The sequence below is a fragment of the Anomalospiza imberbis genome, chromosome 8, assembly GCF_031753505.1.
Source record: "Anomalospiza imberbis isolate Cuckoo-Finch-1a 21T00152 chromosome 8, ASM3175350v1, whole genome shotgun sequence".
NCBI lineage: Eukaryota > Metazoa > Chordata > Aves > Passeriformes > Viduidae > Anomalospiza > Anomalospiza imberbis.
Genome location: NC_089688.1, coordinates 15575905 through 15597503, shown reverse-complemented (window position 1 = coordinate 15597503; position 21599 = coordinate 15575905). Strand labels below are relative to the sequence as shown.

The window sequence follows — 21599 nt, the reverse complement described above, 5'->3', positions numbered from 1 at the left end:
AGTATCTGTGGCACTCTCCAGAGCTCCTCTATCAACTCTATTTGAGGAATCTATACAAGCCCTAGAAACACAGGGAACACTGAACCACTCATGATTGGACCTTCCCCTTGTGCTGACCTCTGGAAACTGCAAACATCTTGTCTTCACAGCAGGGAGTTTCTGCAGTGGTGGATAGAATCAGAGGGCAAACAATGAGGTGTTCAAGAGGTGTATTTGTCATCTGCTGTGAAACATGTCAACTGTGGTATGGCAGTAATGGGCTATACCATCCACTGAGCCTCAAATGTTGCTCAAAAGCAACTACACTGCCATTGCAGTATTTCCACAGTCTCTCTCACTCTCTATTAATTCCAGACCAATGTAATGAAATTGAAAAATCAAAAGGGAGCAGTTATTTAACATCCTATCCTGACAACTCAGCCCAAAATCCTTGTGGATGAATCTAGCTGATTGAATGCAATGAGAGATTGTTTCCATCAAGTCCATTAATTTTGGATCCGATATTAAATCCCTTGCACTGGTAAAGGCTAAACAGCTAACAGTTACAGCTTGATGAAGCATGAGTCACAAAATACCACAGCTCACACAGTGTCTGAGCTCTAGTGAGCGCAGTATCAGCAGCAGAACATTTGTTCAGATCAACACAATGAGTGCATGCCTAACATGATGGCTTTCACTGGGCACAAATAGCGCACATCTGAGTGCACTCATAGCTTGTTTGTTCTAGTAAAAAACAATGCAAGACAGCAGGAAAGAACAAAAGTGAGGGCTGTGAGATGGAAAGGGTTATTGTTCTCTGTTTAACGAGGCCTCACAACATAGCAGGCAATTCTCCAGATGTTATCTCCCAGTCTTACAAATGTACACATTAGGACTCTGTAAGACCCCCTCCAAAGGGAGAAGCTGAAGGAGCTGAGGTGAGATGTTGAAGTGCTTCTACTCCTCAGCAAACTGATTGCAAAACAAGAGACCTGGATTCTTTTTAATCAAAATTCCACCCAAAGAGAAACAGCCACTCAAAATATGTACATTGAGGAAAAAGACTTATTGGCAGGAGTGCTATGAGTTAAAGCCAGCTGTGGGGAGAAGGAACACCTCTGCCTCGTTCATTTCCTGCACTGAACAGAGCAATTTTATGTGGAATGTCTGACTGCTAAGTCTATCCCACTTTCCACCCTTCAGAGCTAAGTAACACTATTCCCTTCTGTCCCTCCATGGCTGCTAACCCAAGGATCTCCACCTAGTTTACTTGCTTGATAAACCCCTTCTCTTGGCGTTCTTACTGTTTGGTTTTAGCACCAATACAGATACCAACCAGTGTTTTTATAAAAAGATCACAACAATCATGTAAAGATACATCACATCTCTCAGCTAATTAGAAATAAAACATGAGTAACATGATTTAAGTCTAATAATCATTAATTGAACAACATAAACACAAAGACTGATGGCCAGTCATTTACCCTATTCATATTCATTTCTTATACAATGGGGTGCAGTGATCCAGAAATTGTAATAGGAAATGGTCTCTGAGGGTTTTGTTTCCTTTTATAAAGTATAAATAATTTTTAAGAAAATGAGCACAGCCTTGTGATTAAAACATAGATATTTTTAGAACAGTGTTCTAGAGATCACTTAGCAAAATAAAGCAATAAATGATACATATTTTAAGAACACTTTCATTAAAAGCTTACTGTTAATAGTATACCCAGGCTTGAAGATATGTTCTGTCATGAGTATGTCATACATCCAGTAAAACAGCAATCCCTCTTCAACCATTGTGAAGTTTCTTTTCTTTCAAATACTTTCAGGATTTTTTTATGGATAACACATCTCACAATTGAATAAGCAGTGTATTACTTATGAAAGTCCTCACAAAGGAAATCTCACAAAACTATGTGAACTGCTAGGAAAGAGAGATTAGAATGTCTGTGAGGTTTTTTCTGCTAGCTCATACCTGTCTGAGGCAAGAAAGGACTCACTACCAAGTATGCAAACTCCCCAATAACGCCAGATCACAGACCAAAGCCAAACTACAAAGGAAAGGAAAAGGTAGAGCCTCCCAGGCCTCATGTCATTCCTCATGCAAGAGTCCATGTCAACAGCACTATGCCCCATTGCCTTTTCATCCTTCTCCCAGTCTTTCCTATCCCAGTTTTCCCACTATCTTAGTCCTAAAGCATTCTGGGTCAATGCTGTCTCTAGTGTATTTGCACAAGCCTATTCTTATGAGGACTTTGATCTCAGCCGGTGCCAGTGTTCTTTGAATTCAGGCAGTAAAACAGAAAAAAAGGTCCAGAACGTTTGTGTGCACATATGTGCACCGCCATATGTGCAACTAAGCACCACTTTTAGGAGAATCACAACACAATTTGTACAGGTCTTTGAAACATCTAGATGTTAGAATAGCAAGTAAAGTATTTTCTTGCCTTTCCCAAGATATTAAATTCAAATCCAAGTGTCTCCAGTGCCCAAGAAAATGTGATTTCCATGTCTGGAGTCTCTGATTCTGTGATTTTTTTTTTTTTTGGTACACCTGTATAGTTGGCTGTAAAGACTCAAAACTCACAGATATGCTAAGAGATGGTGCCCAATAATATGGCAAGGTAGGACACAAACCAAGTGTTCTTCACTGTGTGTCTATCCCAGTCTTATAACAGTACTGTTGCTTGGCACATCCAACCTTCTAGAAAGCAAACTTTCTGCCACATGGATTTGCATTTATTGTACATTCATGTATCATCTTACATGAGGGAAGCACACATCTGCTGGACATATAAGTTCTCAAAAAAGAAACAGTTATTTGGTTACTTACCCAACTAAAAGATTCAGAGAGGTACAACAGAGAAAGAGAGAAGAAACTGAAGCAAAGATAGAGTGAGAAAACGAATGCTTACACAACCTTCGCACTTGTCAATCTTTTATAGGAAGTTATATAAATTCTTAACACATATTGTAGTAAGGTTTCCTCTCATATCATAATCTCTTTGAAGAAAAGTATCAATAGATAAGATAAAAAAAAATTAAAGCATGTAAAATATTTAGTGGGTTGTTCTAATTATTAATCAGCCTAAAAGCTTTCAGTCTAGTTGTACTGACAGCACAAAGAGCCTTTTCAAGACAAAGAACAAAACCAAATATCTAGTCACCTATTAAAATGTGTAATAAGAGTACTATTTCTTGCTCTTCAAACGTCATACCGCATCAAGAGAAACTGCGATACCTAATGATTTTTTCTGGAAGCTGTAACTCTGAGGCACATATAGCTTTTAACTGCCCCTCAACATGTTTGTGTATGTGATATATTCTTTTCCGATTTTGCAGACTTGTGCCCAACAGGTTTGTGAGAAGATAGCTTCTTGAAACACATTATATTGGAACAGGGCAGTGAGCAGAAATGCATTGCAACTTTTTTGTAGCAAAAGACGTGACTGGTAATTCTAAGTTGATACACTGAATACCACACGCCATATCTTTCACACTACATGATGGAGGGTATTCCACACAAAGAGCTTCTCTAAGGCTTCTGGAGACAGAGATTGTATCCTCACAACTGTGTGGAGCACCAAATTCACTTACTTCCAGGAAGGAACCTCAGGATGAGCATTCAGTGACTGCTGGCATTGCCAGAGAAAAGCTTAGAAACAGTCAGCACTGTTAGGAGACTCTCCACAGTACAGCCTCTAGTCAAGTATTCTATCCTTGCAGTGCCAATTTCAGATGGGCAAGATGAGGTGGGAATCATTTGAAAACAGTCTGCAGTCTTACAGTATCTGCTGCAAGGACTCACAGCCTTTTTAGGCAGCCTCAACTCACACTCAGTTCAGACTTTTTGCTAGGAGCAGTATGAAGTCAGAGCCCAGGTGCCAGGGCATTACCCAGCATCTAGGACCTGTGTCATCCTCCAAGGCACAACATAAACACCCACAGGTCATGCTAATCTTCCTGGGGTCTTCTCCCCTGCCAAGCACTGGTCATCTGCCTCCTGCCATGACCACACAAAACTCAATTCAGAGTTAAGCAAAAAACTGCCAACCACACTTTAATATCCAGCAAGAGTCTGTGGAGCTCAGTGCTGTATGACTGGCTATTCTCTCAGTACAGCTTATATTTTGTGACTGGCCTGTCCCCAAAACACAAGAATGGTTTTCCACAAGGATTAGAGGTATTTCACATGCAAATAAATTTCAGTCAAGTTTTTAGAAAAGTAACCATTTATAAAACCGACACTTCATTCCATAAAATTCTACAAAATTGACAAATAGAAGGAAGTTACAAGTACCACTACTGCAAAGACATGTCTTACTTGAACAAACAGTTTTTCCCAGTATTTAAAGAGCTCAGTCAGAGCACATCACAACAGAATAGACAAAGTAGGAAACAGACCTAGTTCAATCTTGTACTCTTTCTTGCTTAAGTAATACCAATGACAAAAGGATAAATATCTTTAAATTTACCGAGACTGTTTTTGTAATTATATCCTTATCTACCATAAATGCTGTACAAATTTCAGATGAATTGATATTTTTAAGATATTTAAGATATTTTAAGATAACACCAGCTATAACTCCAGATTATGTCAAACAAGATTTTGTGCTGATGCAGGGCTCATTGCTTTTTCTTAGCTCTGCTAAACTGCTGTCTTGATCTAAGTGAGAGCTAACACTACCTCACATGTAGCTGGGCAAAAGTCTAAGTGCACAGTCCCTAAATCTGGCCTTTCTCTCTTAGGGCCTCACATGACTAACTTGCCTTGCCTAATTGGGAAAAACCATGCCTGTGATTATAAAAAGGCACTTGACTCCAAAGACCATTAGACTTGGCCTTCCTGGCACCACTGGTATGTCTCTTGTAATGACAACACTGCAGACACTGGAGAGTGGTAGCAAACTCACAAAGCTCATCATAATAATTCATCAACCACTACTTCTTACTCTTAAATTATAGGATCGATACAGACATAGAAAAAAGGAAAATGAACTCATATTCTGGTATCAGTCTCCTTTTCCAAGCAGTCACCTTCATTCTAATTATGTTCGTCCTGTTCTAAGAAAAATATAACTTCTGCTACTTATGTGAATGAGGATTGCATTGCGTATTCAAAACCAGAATAGCCTTCTGGTCCTGGGGCAGATTTCATTCATATTGTGATTATATGCAAATAATTGATTCTTTGAAAGACCATTATAGCTATAAATCAATTCTGTAGACAAACTACATTTTCCTGCATGCTGCCATTTCCTGTTTCCCCATTTTGATGGAGGCATTGAAAACCCCCAGCTGTTACAGCACCAAATACTCTTCTCTTAGTTCTCAGTGTAAGAGGAAGTAGAATTATTTCAGAAGTTTTCCTAGCAAAGAATAATTTTAGCAACAGTTTGCTTTCTAAGATAAGGTCACTCACTTCAAAGTTTTTATTGTTTATGAAGAGGAAAAACATCAATAAACTGCTACAAGATTGGCTATGGATATAAAAGCTAAATTTTTTTAGAAATTGCTTTACCTCTCCACATTTCCTTCAACTGTAAAGTGATAGCAGAGTTGCCTGCTATGCTCGCATTTGTAGATAAGAAACAGATTTAGTGCTACACTGTAATTCTGTGGCTAGAGAGACTTCACACAGGATATGGAACCAACTTGGCCAAAAATCAATCAATCTAGATCATCTCCTCTTACTCTGAATAGGTAAGAAACCCAAATACCCAGGCTTACATTGTACACATTAGATCGGTGACAAGATGTAAAGAAAGTGAGAAAGAATAAAATACCAACTTGACATATGGGCATTCACACACCCAAATTCCAATATGAAGTGTCTGATCTGAGAAGCATATCACAAACCAGTTTTTCTACCTCATTATTCTCATCTAATAGTATTTGTTTTCCCAAACACATTCCAAAGAACAGCATCCATGATGCAAGAATCCAAAATTACTTAATCATGATTCATTACATCTTAGTGAAACGGCAAAAAAGGATATACAGAAGTGCTATTTCTTCCAGTATTTAGATAGTATTTCTGTCTGTGATGGCATGTAGTGTCTGTTTTAGCAACCCTAATGAGAGTGAGGCATGATTGTATCTAGTTGGCAGAGTTATCACAAAGTGTCTGACCACCACTGCCCCAGCAGTTTGGCATGGATCAATTTTCATGCAAAAATAATTCAGAAGTACTGACGAACCCAAGCATATATGGCATCAGTATGACAACCTTCTTTGGAAGACACCTACAGTAGCACATTTGCCTTTACTGTCATGCTTGGGTAAGCATTCTCTTGGCTGAGTGTGAAGACATGACAGCATCACTTCCCAAACCCTCTCCTATAACTGATACAAATACTGAGTCCAAAACCAGCTTATACTGTGACAAGCAGAAGGGTCACAATACAGTCTGCAAAGGAGCAGAGGCTGAAATCATACTAAAGGCTAATGTCAGGTTCATAAAGCCCTATTTAGATATATAGACTAAGTATTAGTCACCCAAGGAAAAGGAAAAAGTGAACAAAAGCATCTGGGTATCCAACATTGTTGAAAACCCATGATTTTATGTTCCTACTTCAGAGATCCTAAGCAGCAAGTAAAAGCCCTAGCATAGTCTTTTACACAATAAGAGTAAAGACTAAAACAACCTACCCATGACTGAGAACTTCAAAGGCCTGAAGTAAAAACAATTTTCAAAGAACACTGAACTTTATCCATGCTGCTAGCGTACTTCCCAATGCTGAATAAATCCAAATAAAATATCTCACCAAAAAAAAAAAAAAAAGCAAGCTTCTCAGCTGAAAACTTGTCTGTTCTTAAAGGCAAGGCACAGCAGTTTCCATAATCCTATAGGTAGTCTCTGCTCTAATATAAATTACACTGAGCAATGAAAGTGCTGACCCTGTCTTAACTTGCTCCACAAACAACACACACTGTACAACCTAATTCCTTAATGCTCATTCACATATATAGCACCACAGCAGATAATGGGATTATGGAAGAGATTGAAGACTTCAGGATCAGACCAACAGAACCTCTGTGGCTCACTGCAAAGGACTCAGGAGAGAGAGAAAATATCACAATTGTTCATCCATCTTAGGAGATATATATTATCATTTTTGCTTAAAGTAAAACAGAACCAGCAAGGGCACTGTTTTGGTCTTCCCATCTGCACTGTGCTGTCATAAAACCAAAGGGGCATTTAGCAAAGTCAAGGTACAAAAAACTGAAAAATAACACCAAAGAAACATAGAGGAACAGAGAGTGAACCAGTGTAGCTCCCTACTGCAGAACACCATTGCAACAAAGCATACTGTAGTAGGTTCATCAGTTAATTAGCACATTGTATACAGTAACACATCAGCATGTGTAAGTTCTGTGAACATCTGCTGCCATGTCTTAATAGTGATCCCAGCGTGTGCACACATACGCTGCACCCACATACACAGCACATTCTTCAAAATACAACATGTAATTTTCACAAAGCTTTAACATTCCTGTTTTTCCCCCAGATTCAACCTTTGCAAAAGCAGTAAACTTGTCATTCAACATTTGCAGAGTGCTTCAAAGGTTCTCTAAGTTCTCCTTTCCCCCTACTCCAAATATTTTCCTTCCCCTACAAACAGAAAACACAAGAAGAGACCTGTTTATCACATGACCTTCCTTTGGAGGAACCCTTACATTTGTACCCTTTGAATCACTTACGTATCAAAGAAAAAGGAAGCTGCTAATAATACTCACAGGGAATACATAATTTTTACCTTCCTGACTTTTAGATTAGCCTCCTGGGCATGTGAAATTTATTAAGCACTGTTTCTTTCTTCTTCTAAACACATTAGGTGTGAGTTTGTGTGTTTCTGTGTCTGTTTACAAAATATCTGATGTATTCCAAAAAAGGTACACGTGCTGTGTTTTAACTCTATAAATATCACTACTTATATCACTACTTTATAGATCATTATGAATCTATATTGACTTTACAGAACAGGATTATCTTTAAAAATAATTATTCCTATTTAAAGATGATAAGTATGCCTACTGAAGAAAAGGGGAGTGCAAAAGAAAAATAAATGGGATTCATTAGGGACATTCAAATGTGATACATACATGTTTTTGGTATGTCTACCCATGCAGCAGAACCAATGTGGTCCAGCCTTTAGAAGCCAAGAGATACCAATCGGTCACTAACCTTGTGCAAGTTAAACCACCTTGTCGGATGTCTTAGAGAGGGAAGCATTTGGGACAGATGTCTTTTTATGACAAGACATACAAGAGACAACAATCTTCAAGTGGCATAATCTATAAAATGAAATACTAATATACCAAATATTTACCCAAAGCAGCAGCAATAGCAATACCATGCAGAATATAAAAGCAACAACTACAAGTAAGGAAACACTGATCTTTGGGCAGAAGAGTAAAGAAAAGATTCTGCTTAGAACAAATCCCACTATCAACCATCTGGGTTCCACTCAGGTGCCCTTGATTTGGGGGCTCCTTTATTGAACCCATACATAAAGGAGTAACAACCACAGCACTGACACGAGCGCAGGGCACTTACTGGTTAAAAATCAAACAAGGGTAACAGCAGGAGCCCAGGCAGTTTTGCTGAAATGAGATCTGCACAGCAGGGCAGGCATGGCTTTTCTTCATTACCCTAATAGCCTAATAAATAAATAAGGAATTGTTGTGTCCATGGCAATCATGCTGGTGATTTTTTTCTCCTTCCCTTCCAAGACACCTCAGGGGTGAGGTAGCCATACCCAAGCTGCAGAATCTGATCTGTAAATAAAAAACTGAGAGCTAAATGAAGCCCTTTCTATGATAGAATTTGACTAAAACTACTGCATATTCTCAGACATTTAAACCACCTACCATTCATGAGGCACTGGTGATACCTGAAGCTGTTGACAATTATTTTTCACTCCTGAATTCCTTATGAACTGCTTGCAAAAGGTATTTACACCTCTGCAGAGAAGCACACAAAATACAAATCTTTAGAAACAATAGAGTGAGACCAACCAGCAGCCTCCTTTCCACTCAAAGATACAACGGTTTCATACCCTGCCATTCCCAGCTTCTGTTTTTCCAAACTACAGCAAGTGTTGGCTTCCTAAAGTACAGTATTCTCAGCATGTCGCACACAGGGCAGCATCCATGCGCTGCTGACTTGGTAATTGCATTATCTGCAGCCGCTGATGAATGAACAACCGTAATGCATACATCCTGGCTTCGGCTCTCTCGGGACAAGTAGACACACACTGCCCACACCAGATTCACTCCGTTTGCTGAGTCCGAAGGTATATAGAAAATGCCCCTGTGCATTCCCTCTCATTTTAAAAGCAATGTTGTAATCTCCTTCCCCTTCACCCTGACAGAAATACAGCACTTCTACTTACAAGCACGAGAAGCTCATTCTCAAACCTGCTTCTCTGCATCTGCAATCTCTTCTACCTGCAAATAAGGCTTGAATAAAGGCTCGCAAAAATTGTGGTGTAACATCGACACCGTCTCTGGATACTAGGAAAAACAGAGAGGCGCTAATATCCTACAGCATAATGGCCCTTTAAAGAATGACTAGTCCTTATGTGTATAAATAATCTCAAGAATAAAATGGAGCCAAGGCGATTTCCATTGCAGACGGAGGGCAGTGACCAGCTGCCATAGCTGAGAAAGCCCCGGCCGACCCGCAAAGTTACCCGCACAGAAGAGCTTACCTCGGAGCCGCTCGGCAGCCTCTGCGCCCGCCCGGACGGGACGCCGCAGCCACGCTCCCCCGAGCCGCGCCGCGCCGAGCCGAGCCGCGCCGAGCCGAGCCGCGCCGAGCCGAGCCGCGCCGAGCCGAGCCGAGCCGAGCCGAGCCGCGCCGAGCCGCGCCGAGCCGCGCCGCGCCGAGCCGAGCCGAGCCGCGCCGAGCCGAGCCGAGCCGCGCCGCGCCGAGCCGCGCCGAGCCGAGCCGAGCCGAGCCGCCCGCGCCGCCGCGGCTCCCCGGCAGGCGGCGGCCGCGCTGGGCGCCGCCCCCCGCCCGCCCGGCGGCAGCGGCGCGGGAACCACCCGCTCGGCGCTGGCACGGAGCGAGCCCCTGCCGGGAGCCAGGAGGAAAGAGGGCCTACGCTTCCAGTCGGGAAAGCGAACCCCAGCCGAACCCGAGGAAGGCGGGAGCAGCGCGGCGGCCGCCGAGGCGGCAGCCGGGGAGCGGGGGGCGCGGCGGGCCCTGCCCGACCTGTTGCGCGTGTCGGTCGCTATTAGTTGTTAGGGTGGGGAAACTGGCTGAGGACTGAGCGCTGGGGAAGCTGGGCACCGGTGCGGGTGGGTACACGGCTGAGCTAGAGGCGTTCAGTGCAGCCATCGGTGTCTCAACTGTGTGTAGCACAAGTCACTGAAGAATGGAGAGGAAGACACGAAGGAAGGGGGAAGAGAACTCTGGTAAATTACTAAACGCTCCCTCTGGGGAAAAATAGATCAAATCGAGGAGAGGGGAAAATCCCTATCTCATTCACGCTGCTTTTCACCGGATTAATATTACTATTAATATTGCTATTTTGGTTTCATTAATGCTTAGGGCTCAACTCCCAGATCAGCTTGGGTACTCCACAAAAGTGGAGGAAAGGCAGCCCAGACTCACGAGCATACAGACAAACCATGTGAAGATACCAATCCACAGATGGCCTGACTGTGCTGCCTGTGCTGACTGTATAAGGAAGAAACACCATGGACACGTAGGGGAATTTCATCCTTCTCAGGCTAACATGGCACATCATGTGGACTATTTTCAATATTCAGATGATACCACTGTGTTTTCATTCTTTTTCACCTTCAAAGTTCCAGTTGACTTTAATATACTGACAGCCATAAGAATGTGGTTTGTCTTTTCATGAATACTATACATGAATCAAAAAATCACCAAATAATTCAAACCGGTTGCCAAAATAAATTAATTAGATCTCAGTCTGTAAATTTGTTTGAGAAAAGATCAAACACGTTTTGTTTTCAATGGCCAGAAGACACAAAGGAAGTTTAACCCTAAATTTTGTTCCCTCTAAAAGCACACTAACCTCTCAAGGGCAGCTGGAGTAATCGCCTTCATTTCAGAGAGATGAATAAATACAAAAGGCAGGCTAGCTGCCTTCCAGATGGGGACAGGAAGTTTGCAGGGATGATCCCGAGCAGCCCTCTGCTTCTTGAAATCCCCAGGAGAGAGGAACGTGATCATCATCTCAGAGCAGAATGGACAGCCGGGAAGTCTCAAATCTGAAATCCAGCTAGGGCAGAAAATAGATGTCTGTTTCTCTCTCATCCGATGGAGAGAAGGGAGATGAAATTTGTGGCATCCTGCCAAAGCCATTGAACCCACTTAGGCACAAAACCTCATGTTATCCAGGCTTAATAGCATCAAGAAAAAAAAAAAAAAAAAAAAAAAAAAAAAAAAAAAAAAAAAAGAAGACATTTTATTCATTGGTATTCCCACCCCTCAAAAAAACCCCAAAAACATCCCATCATAAGAACAGCAATCTGTGAGAATAATTGAAAACAAGGCCTGAGATTGACCTAATAGCTGAAATGCTCATTTTTAATTTAGAAATTTACTGAAGTGCCAAATGTGTGCAAGTCTATATGTACATCTCCATACAAAAGAGGCAGAAGCCAGGAACAGTGTAGGCAGACAGATAGTTAAACATTGTAACCTTGTGACAGATCATCTCCTAGTCTGTTCAGGGTCTGCAAGCAGTTTGCCTGTCTCTGCTCCTGAAACAGTACTTCTAAGAACCAGTTCAAGTACCTTTTATTAGACTGTGGACTTGCTGGTCCATCTCTGAACCCAGGAATGTCAATCTACCAATCTAGAAGAGCTATTGTGTTCCAGGTTTTTACATGGGGAAGGCAGAGAGCTGCCTAGCAGGATAGGTTCATTCTTCAGGGAGATCTACCAGCAGCACAAAGTAAACCTGGTTTTGCCTCTCTAATTGCATTAGTGCTTCTCAATGCAAGAAGTTCTGGACTGTATTTTTTTATCTGCACTGTTGAAATACCACTCCCACTATCCTTAGATTATACAGTTGCTTATGGGCACTGTGGAACAGGAAAAATGAGTTGACAAGATCACAATGAATGCAGAAATGTAGGTCTTTTCTGCTGGCAACAGAGGAGTCAGATCTGTTAAAATCTCAGCACTGGCATGGCCACCACACTAGTCCCAAACACAGCAGCAGGCAATTGCAAGTCAAACCACAGAGAAATAACGATTTTAAGTGAAAGCACACTTACATACATGACCCAATTTTCAAAAGCTGTTGAACTTTTCTGAAAATTCACCTAAATAAGAGCCGACATTTTTCAAAATATGCTCAAACCCCAAGCCTGCCCCATGTAGCTGATGCAGATAAAAACCCTTCAAACTTGGGCTACTTGGGCTATCTGTGAGGAACAAGCATTTCCTCTGAAACAGGAGAGGGCTTTGTACCTCACTGCTGTCAGCAGGTGACTTTACAGCTGCCCATCTGCTATGCATTTTGTAAATACCAAACCTTTGTCTCCTGAAATGCCCCATCTTCCTGCTCCTCTCTAAAGCAGGAAGTCTGCCTTCCTGCTTGTGTCCAGGCTGTATAAAAAAAGCATGTAATGGACTGTTATCTTACTAGCAGCCAAACTAATAACGGCAATCAGTCTAAGATGACACATGAACACAAGAGCTTTAAGTGTGTAGTAGGGCAAATGGTCTCACTAGGAAGTGAACTCAGCCCTTCTTGCAAAGAGCTATGTTACCAGAGGGAGCAAATCTTTCATCACAAAGTTAATGCTTTGAATACAATGCAGGGACATCTCAGGCTGAATGAAGGAATATCCCCCACTGCTACTGCATCCTCAGCAAACTGCCCCAGACAAGGACAGAACCCTATTTTTCTCTTGAACAATGTCTCTCAGGGACAAGTACCAGGAGGAAACTAACAGTGCTGATACTTCAGGTAGAGGCCCATAAGAGCAACTAACAGCCTTCACAGTATCATCAATTGACAGGCATCTCTCTGTTTAAGGGGCTTGTCCTGTGCACATACAAAGACTGCATCACACTTACAACTCTGACACATGACCCAGGTGCACTGGAATTTTACTGTTAATCTAAGTACCCTCACTGAAACAAGATAAATGTAATGGCTAAATAACTGGTATGAGAAAACAGAGATAAATGGATTATGGGGCAACACAAAAAGCACTCAAACATATATCCAAATCCTTCTTAGTACTAAGACTTTGGCTACACGGCACATTTGCTCTCCACCTCCATCCCTTCCCATGGAAATTTTGAGCTGTGAGGTTGAAAAAGAAGTGACCCTTCATTGGACAGGGAGTATTTGAGTCCACATGCTGTCCCAGGAGCTGTGATACTTCTTGTGAATTTTTTCTGTACTCCCACAAACCATGTAACTTTTTAGATTCTTAACGATAAATGTTCATAGGTAATAAGTACACAGGCACAAATACTCCTCACTTACTGAAGTTTGTGGGACTTCTGTGATCATCTTTGCTGATGATGAGAATTTATCTCATTGATCATGAAATTCCTACATTGTGCCTCTAGATTATGTTAAAGGAGGCACATATTTAGTGACAGAATGGCAGTCCTCTGAGGTGACACAGGAACTTGATGGGACAACTTCTTGACAGCTTGCTAGCAGTGATGTGAGAAGAAGAAAATTCCCTGTTTGACTCAAGCCCAGATAAACTTTCCACAGCACTAAAGCAACATCATCTTTTTATTTGTAAAACAGAGAAGTCTTTAAAATAAATTTTGTGACATCCCTGATCCCAAATCCTGCCATTTCCATAGCCATAGCCTGAACAAAAGTGCACTTCACAGTTGAACTACCCTACTTCGTAAGACAGCAGCTTAAACAAGAAAGTCAAATGTGTCTCCCGTCAGTCTCCCAGTGTCTCCAACTCAATGCAGGTACACTGACTCCAGGCCCCTTCTCTGGGCTTCCCACCATTCTTCATCCATTTAAACCAGACACACAGTCATGCTGATTCTGTGAAGGCATCCAGACAGACCAACTGCAACATTTTCCAAAGGCAAAATCATAGAGTGTAGTGAAAGGGAAATTGTATTGACCTTTTGCATTGCTAACAAGGGATTTGCAAGCACACAGGCTATGTTTGTTCAACCAGAGTTGAAAAGAAAACCAGAATCATATGAAGCATCCCTCTAATCCATGAACCCAGTGAACAGGATGGCCCTAGCTATTGTGTCAGGACATACAGCTTGGGGTCCTTAATCCTTCAAATTATTGGCATGGTGCACTTGTTCTGTGACAGCTCTTTCAGATCTTTTCCCATCTCTATTGTTTTGTTTTCTGCTTGAGTAAATAGTAGGGCAAAAGTGAGACACATTTTTTTCTGCTGTCATCTGTCAAAATGAGTGGTCTGGAACTTCACCTCCCTGCTTTTTCTGTCAACATTTTATCTTGACTGCTGCAGGTGAGCTACCATCAAGGAAAGAGTCCTCTCCCATTCAGTCTTGTATGAAAAGTGCAGAGTGAAAATGATGGCACAAAGTACAAAGCTGTCAAGGACAAGGGTTAAAAATAGAGATTAAAAATTTAAAACCAGAATCCACCTTATTTACATCACAGACCACCATCCATATCCATGCTGGGCAAAGGCAAAGTGAAAAAGTGCCTCCAATTTACCAAAGGAGAAAACTGAGGCAGAGAATGGCAATCTGACCATGATCACCCCACAAATCAGTGTCATATTAGAGATCTCATCTCTTATTTTCTTAGTCCTAATTTCATCATCTATCCACTAGGCAGCACTGCCCTTTTTCCCATCAGAAATATTAAAAATTATTAAACCAGGATTATGGTGATTTATACCAACTTTGCACAGACAAATAAGGGAAGCAGAGAAACTAAAGTGTGGAAAGGTTCAGCTATGAGGTGATCTTGAACAGCTCAGGGATTTTGCGTAATGGTTTTCAACCTTGGTTGTGGTAAATGCTGCCGACTCCCACCTGGTATGAGAGGGGTCACAACAGCATTGGCTTCTGGAAATCCTTTAGAAAAAAAGATTTGAACTCAGTGACCAGTCTTCATTTGTCCTCAAGAGACAAACTAGACAGTCCCTCTACTTTCATTCTGTATAATTTAAATGGAATCCTTGTAAGAAACCATGATTATCATTGATATTGATAGTAGAAAGGGAAGAAGAGCAGCATTGTGTTTGTGCCTGCACTAGAGCCTCACTGGAAGACAGCACAAAGGTAACCTTGGCATCTGCTGTTATGTTCCAAATCCCAGGAGGAATGAGGACTCTGAATGCTGCTTTAACACTTCTCTTGCTGGGAACAAGCAGATTCTGCAAACAAAGACAGTTTTTCTCTAAGCAGAGATAAAGTTTGACTTTTCTTTCTCTGCCTTCCACCACAGCCTATTGCTTCTCTCTGTCTGGTATATAGGGTAGTATAGAGGAGGATGTTTAGATGAAATCATTCAGAGATCTGTCTCTGTTTCCAGCTTTGACACTACTGCATGCAGCCTTGTACAAAATACTTGTCCACTCTCTTGATTGCCTGTATTTCCAGCCCTTTCAATTCAAGTAGCAGCTGCCACACATACCAGTGTCCACATGTATGTTCTCCGTCCCTAACACAGAAAGTCAAGGAAGTTTTGATTTGTCCAAGTCTACTGCAGACCATATATGCAAGCAATCCATGGTTCCTCAAAGGGAATGCCTTGCTGTGCAGTCGTAACAGGGTGTATGGGCATATATTTCTTATTGCCCTAAATAATCATTAAATGGTTTTAATAACCAATTCTTTGGCAGGCTATGCAGGTTAATTCACATCTGTTACTACATACCTGCACATATACATGTTCACACAGAAAACATACAGCCATCTTTGCTAGTTAAACACAGCTCATCATTTCAACAGGGAACACTGTGTTCCCTAGTAAGGCATGGGTAATGCTTAGAATAAGATTCTCCATAAAAATAGAAATAATTTATGAACCTGAAATACTTTCCATAAATAGCATTAGTGTAAAATAAAAATAATAAAAAGCATTATAATGCTACTTCAACTTTTTGTTGTGATTAATAGTACTGACATCAGCCTAGAAAGTTTATGAGTAAATAACAACAACAACATCAAAAGTGAATGGACAGAGTCCAAGCACATTTCAGGTTTTGGTTTGAACAATATTCAACATATGTTTACTTTCACTGATAAGTTCTCATCTCTAATCTTAGGGACATCCCACCCTAAAAAGGAATCAGATCTGACATAGGGAACAAGTAGCTTCAGCAATAGGGAGATTTTTCCCTTCTATCTTTACAAGCAGAAAAATACTTTTATCTAGCTGGAAAGGGAAACATAACCCAGCAAGATGTGTAAAGTGTACCAGGCCTCAAAAAGTAAATAGTGAGGAAAATGCTAAGCAATCACTAAGAGTGTGCAATGTCCATGACTAGGTGTAACAATACACTCCTCAGAATGGATGCCTTTTCTGTAATCCCACTTTTCAAGATTTGCTATTATTTCTACCTTAAAAGAGCAGAAATACTCTCTGTCTCAGGACATTTTCTTCCCTTCCATTCATGAAAGAACTGAGTCTCTTCTGCCCATTCTTGCCCCACCCACCTTGGAAAAGGAGATTGAAGAAATTTTTTTAAATTTAAAAACGTTCAGGAGAAGGTGAGCTGTGTTGTTGGGGACAGATTTTATAAGTGAAATTGCTGAAACTGTGTAGGGTTAGAGACAGATTTAACAGTTCACATAGACAAATGGGAGAGCAAAAGTACAGGTAACTGTAGGGTTTTTTCCTTCATGTAGAACTACTTAAAGCTGATTGCTTTGGATGAAATAACAATACATCTTCCTTAGTCCAATTTTTAATTTATAAAGCAAATTGAACTGAGCAGGTCTAGAAAAGTCCTGAAATTTCTTCTTCGCATTACTTTCTGCCTATTTTTACCCAAAAGATAAAGAAATAATCTGGAGATATGCTAAATCTAAAATTATTTGGAAATAAGGAACAAGGAGCTTAGGGGACATAGGAACATAAAGCAAAAGAACCTAAGCTTGTTATACTTTGGACCAAGGCCCATCAAGAAATCTCTGAGTAAGTGGTTTCTTACTCAGCACCACTGGCAGTTAAATTTATTTCTCAGTATGTTCACTTGTAAGACTGAAGCCTTGAAAGCAGTTTGGGAGAGGAGCAAAGCACTTATTCTCTGCTGGAATTTAATTTGCTTTCTGTCTTTATTTCTGTCAGTCGCAAGGGAATCTTTACCTACCCACAGCAAGCCTAAAACTTTTGCAATGTGAAGGATCTGAGCACAGCAACCTTAAACAGAAACAACCATAAACAAAACCAGAAATAAAGCAAAGATTGATTATATTAAAAAAAGGTAGATTCCTTCATCTCTCCTGCATCAAGAAGATTTAAGTTTGTAGAGAATGTTAGATCTAAATTCAGACCTCTCTCGCATAAGGAATCATAGTAAATAGTGGTACACTTAACACCCAGATTTTGAAATAATAACAGTCATCATCATCATAATCTTAATTTCCATTAAAGGCTCAGAGGGCATTTTGGAACTATTACTAAACTAATATTCCCAGTTTGGCCACTGCACAGGTAGATTTTTTTTCCAATCTATTTTTTTGTCAAAGAATTAAGTAATATGATACATAATCCCCTTCCTAGCCTTAAAATTTAAACTAAAATAATCTGGAAGGCTTCACTCAATAACCCAACTCAAAACATCCTAGGTGACCTGTTTAAAGCTGCAGAGTTCTTCTCTATTCACAAACTCCCAAAATCTCCATTTCCCACCTGTGCAGTCTCTTATCCTACTGGGTGAGCATTTTATACAAAATCTGTATAATGTCAGAGACAGAGTAAAGTAGTAGGTCCCAGGTATTTGTCCTTTGACCACTCTACTTGCAGCTGAGACTATATTAGCTCCTGCTGTGTCCCAGCCTGTCATGGTAACCTGCTTTCAATTCCCAGTTTAGTCCTAGACTTCAGTATCCTTCATGGCAAATTCAAGTGTAATGCCTTGTTGACTCATCCTCTGTCTCAAATACCTGAACTATCAATGTAATCCACACTCAGAAAATCATTATTTTCTAGTCTTCTAAGTAGCCACCATCCTACTGTGGTAAATTAAGTGCTGTGCACAAACTTTAGATATGGACTTGCTTCCCAACAACCAATCTACCAAGCAGCAAGGTACCAGTATTAAAGTGTTAGGACAGAGCACAAATCCTACTGTGCATCCCTTTGACAGGATGTTTAATTTTAATAACGGGCCAAAAAGGAAAACTGAGGACAGTATTGTTTTAAAAGTTATCACAACTAGTCAACCAAAACCCTTGAGTCCTCACATTTGTGTTTTGCTACATAGTCTATGTCTGCCTCAGTCTGAGGCTTAAAACTGATGAGGGAGAAGTAAGCTGTATATACAGAATCCCAAAGGTTCTGAAATGTTAGGTAATAACAAGTCATTTGTAGCATTTGTTTGAAACAAACATACCAATTACGTAGAATTACTGAACGACATACCCTGAGTCACACAGTTTTTGCTGTCACTTGTCTACTGAATAAACCACTCCACCCTGGGAATGTCAGTGCTTTATGTTGAAAACACAAAATATCAACAAGTCACGTCTCTATGACATATACCTTATAGGCATACAGAAATACTGCTGTTTATTTTGGGATACTGTTAACGTCCAAGCAAGGAGTCAAATTTCTTCTGCAGCTTTCAACATAGTTTCAGATAGAAAGCAAAGTTCAATTATTTTTGAGACTCTGAAAATTAAATGACTGTCACACACTGTGAATCTGGGACAGAAGTCCTGCTGTTATGATTCCCATCTGAGGTCCTGTTCCCATCACAGGACACTGGCTGCAACATGTAATTATTTCTTTTAACACAAATTAAGAAATCTGTCCTGTCCTACCCATTAATTACCCTGAAAACTCCCCTCATTATCTCCCAGCCATTAAAACAGTCACAGTTTTATTTTGCTGTTGCAGCACTTCTATTAGGTGTGAAACTAGTGCTTTCCTTTGGGCTTGCACAGCATTTTAGGAAACCCATCTGTACACAAGCCTTTGTCTGAAAATGTTTATCAATAGAAACCATATCTATAACAAATCAATAAACATTTAAAATGGGTAACATGGTGCAGCTGAAGTAGGGAGATAAGAGCTTCCACCTAAGGATTATGAATGTAAAACGTCATTGCCTTAAATAGTAACACAGGTTGTGATTATTGGGGTATTTACAATACTCTCTTTGTGTTTATACTAGTTAGAGTGCATTTCTAAGAAATAAGCACCTTCCTTATCTAGCTGGTATCTTGGTTGACTGACCCTGATGGGGTGGACAGAGATTGAGTATTCTTTATCACGTGCGCTTCAGAGTGATGAGAGGATCACAACAGTGGGAACCTACAGGGCAAAGCCTGGGAGTACTGATTTAGGTACTGGACTGCAATGATTAATATCCTGTGCCAACTCAGTCTGACTGCCATTATTACCCAGAAGCTTGGAGACAGATTTTCCTCCTCTGCATATTAACTAAGGGAATATATGCAAATGTAAGAAGTATTAAAACTATCAGTCATACATCTTGATCTTAATAAACAAATTTGGATATTGTATTCCAACTTTATTGGCTGTAGCAACCATTTTAAGGACATTGCCACGTGCCATTTTATCACATTGCATACAAGAAGTGTACTCTGTGTTTTTCTTCCAACAAGAACTTCACTGTGACTGATTTAAGGACACATTCACTAGCAATTTTGGTAAAAATCACAATCCTAGGTATGTACATCTGTAATCCTGCCAGGTATATTCTTATTTGAAAACCCATGTATGTACATACATATGTATATTCTTGTTCCCATGCCACACAATGCATTATGTGAAAATCACTATACTTTGTAGCATCATCATCTGGTGATGCTTGAAGCTGCACAGATTAAAGAAATTGCTCTGCCTTCCAGTGGGCATTTAATTTGCCTACATGTCAGCTGCCATTTCTCTATTACTTCATTACAGCTCGAGTCTGTGAAAGGTACTTGATGGCTATGGAAAATTAACTGCACATAGTATAGCAAGACTATTAATAGCTTCCTAATACTTCAAAATAATAGACACACATCCCTTCATGAGTTGGGTACATCAGAAGAGTCATCCCATGCCTCTGTACCCCATGCAATCACATGTATCCCTCTGCATTCCATGCAAATACAGTCTGTGGCAGGACAACAGTGCAATAAGGACTACTGCAGCAGAGTCACAAAGAGAAATTCTATATGGTTTGCAGAAAATGTCAGATGTTAATCTGAATACCCTTTTCATAGAAACAAGTTATTAGACTATATGATAATGGCCTAGAAGAAGAATTGTCAGTGACAGAAATTGTGCTACATTGGGTTTTATGAGATACATCTTCAAAAGTTCATAGAAGAAATTGCAATGCAAAAGCATCACCTTGGCAAAAGAAATGGTGATCTGATGGCTACTGTTGAGATCAACCTTCAGCCTCAAGGTACAACTCCGACCATTGTTGCCAGCATTTTTGATGGAGCAATAATATTTATTAGCATGTTGAAATCTGATGCTAGCAACAAGACATTTAATGATTATGCTCTGGAAAGTTTTGTTATACCTTTGAGCCAAAGAGGCAGGCCTGTAGGCTAAGTTGTTTGTGCTGACAGAAATCTCAAGTCTCAGATGAGAAGCAGGCAAGGAAGAGGAACCAGAAGGTTTTCCAAACCTCTAGCACCAAGTCAGCAACAGTTCTGGGGAAACACACTACAGGAGTTACATGCTGAACAAGGCCCTGATGGGTTTATGCACATGGTGCTGGCAGCTGAGTTTCCTTCACCTGCAGAACTTGAATAGATTGAGAAGCCACTGAGAGAAGTCCCTCCAAAAGTAAGTATATGACAACACCGGATTGCATTCTCCTGGGTTCTTAATGGAACATGAAAAGCATACGCTGAAATAAGGAAGATTTTATTGGGTTTTTATTCATTTTATGCCCACTAATGTATTTTTTCCTATAATTTCTAAATGCTTATAAAGTTGTATATATTCCTAAAACACAGCAATATGTAGTAAGTACACATACACTAATGTAAGTTACTACAATTAGGAAAGAGAAAGAACAGTCATCTTATCATTATTTAGAAAAATATGCATTGGTGACATGCTACACAATTTTAGAATTTTTACAGAAACTTATTCCACTGCAATTCATTGCTTTAGCTTTCAAGAACCCTTAGACAGGAATGTAAGTGCATAAAAATAAAAAGTAACTGGGACGCGTTAACAAGATAAATAGTACTGAGACATCAGGACTCAGATTTTAGGCAAACCACCATCTGCACCATGCAAAGGTCTAGCAGGAATTTTAGATTTTAGTATCTTTACTAGCTGGCATCCTAAAACTTGCGATCTTCAGGCTTCATCATGAATTTGAGAACTTTTCATAAGCTCTGGGTTATTTTTCTTTATTGTGCATAGGTAGAGCAGTCGCAGTAGAGCCTATAAAGGCCAGTGTCACCTCAAATCTTGCTAAGCCCTCAGTCTCAC

The 21599-nt window shown here is 40.4% G+C and overlaps 2 protein-coding genes across 2 annotated transcripts in view; one reads left to right on the top strand and one right to left on the bottom strand.

The window, feature by feature from the left end:
* The window catches only part of SORBS1 (sorbin and SH3 domain containing 1), a 160655-nt gene extending 150858 nt beyond the window's left edge, over window positions 1-9797 (bottom strand). The window contains exon 1 of the mRNA XM_068198422.1: window positions 9699-9797. The gene's annotated coding sequence lies outside the window, so the exon portion shown is untranslated. The remainder of the gene's footprint in view (window positions 1-9698) is intronic.
* Window positions 9798-10011: 214 nt separating this feature from the next.
* SEC24C (SEC24 homolog C, COPII coat complex component) overlaps window positions 10012-21599 on the top strand; it is a 332064-nt gene continuing 320476 nt past the window's right edge. The window contains exon 1 of the mRNA XM_068198485.1: window positions 10012-10025. The gene's annotated coding sequence lies outside the window, so the exon portion shown is untranslated. The remainder of the gene's footprint in view (window positions 10026-21599) is intronic.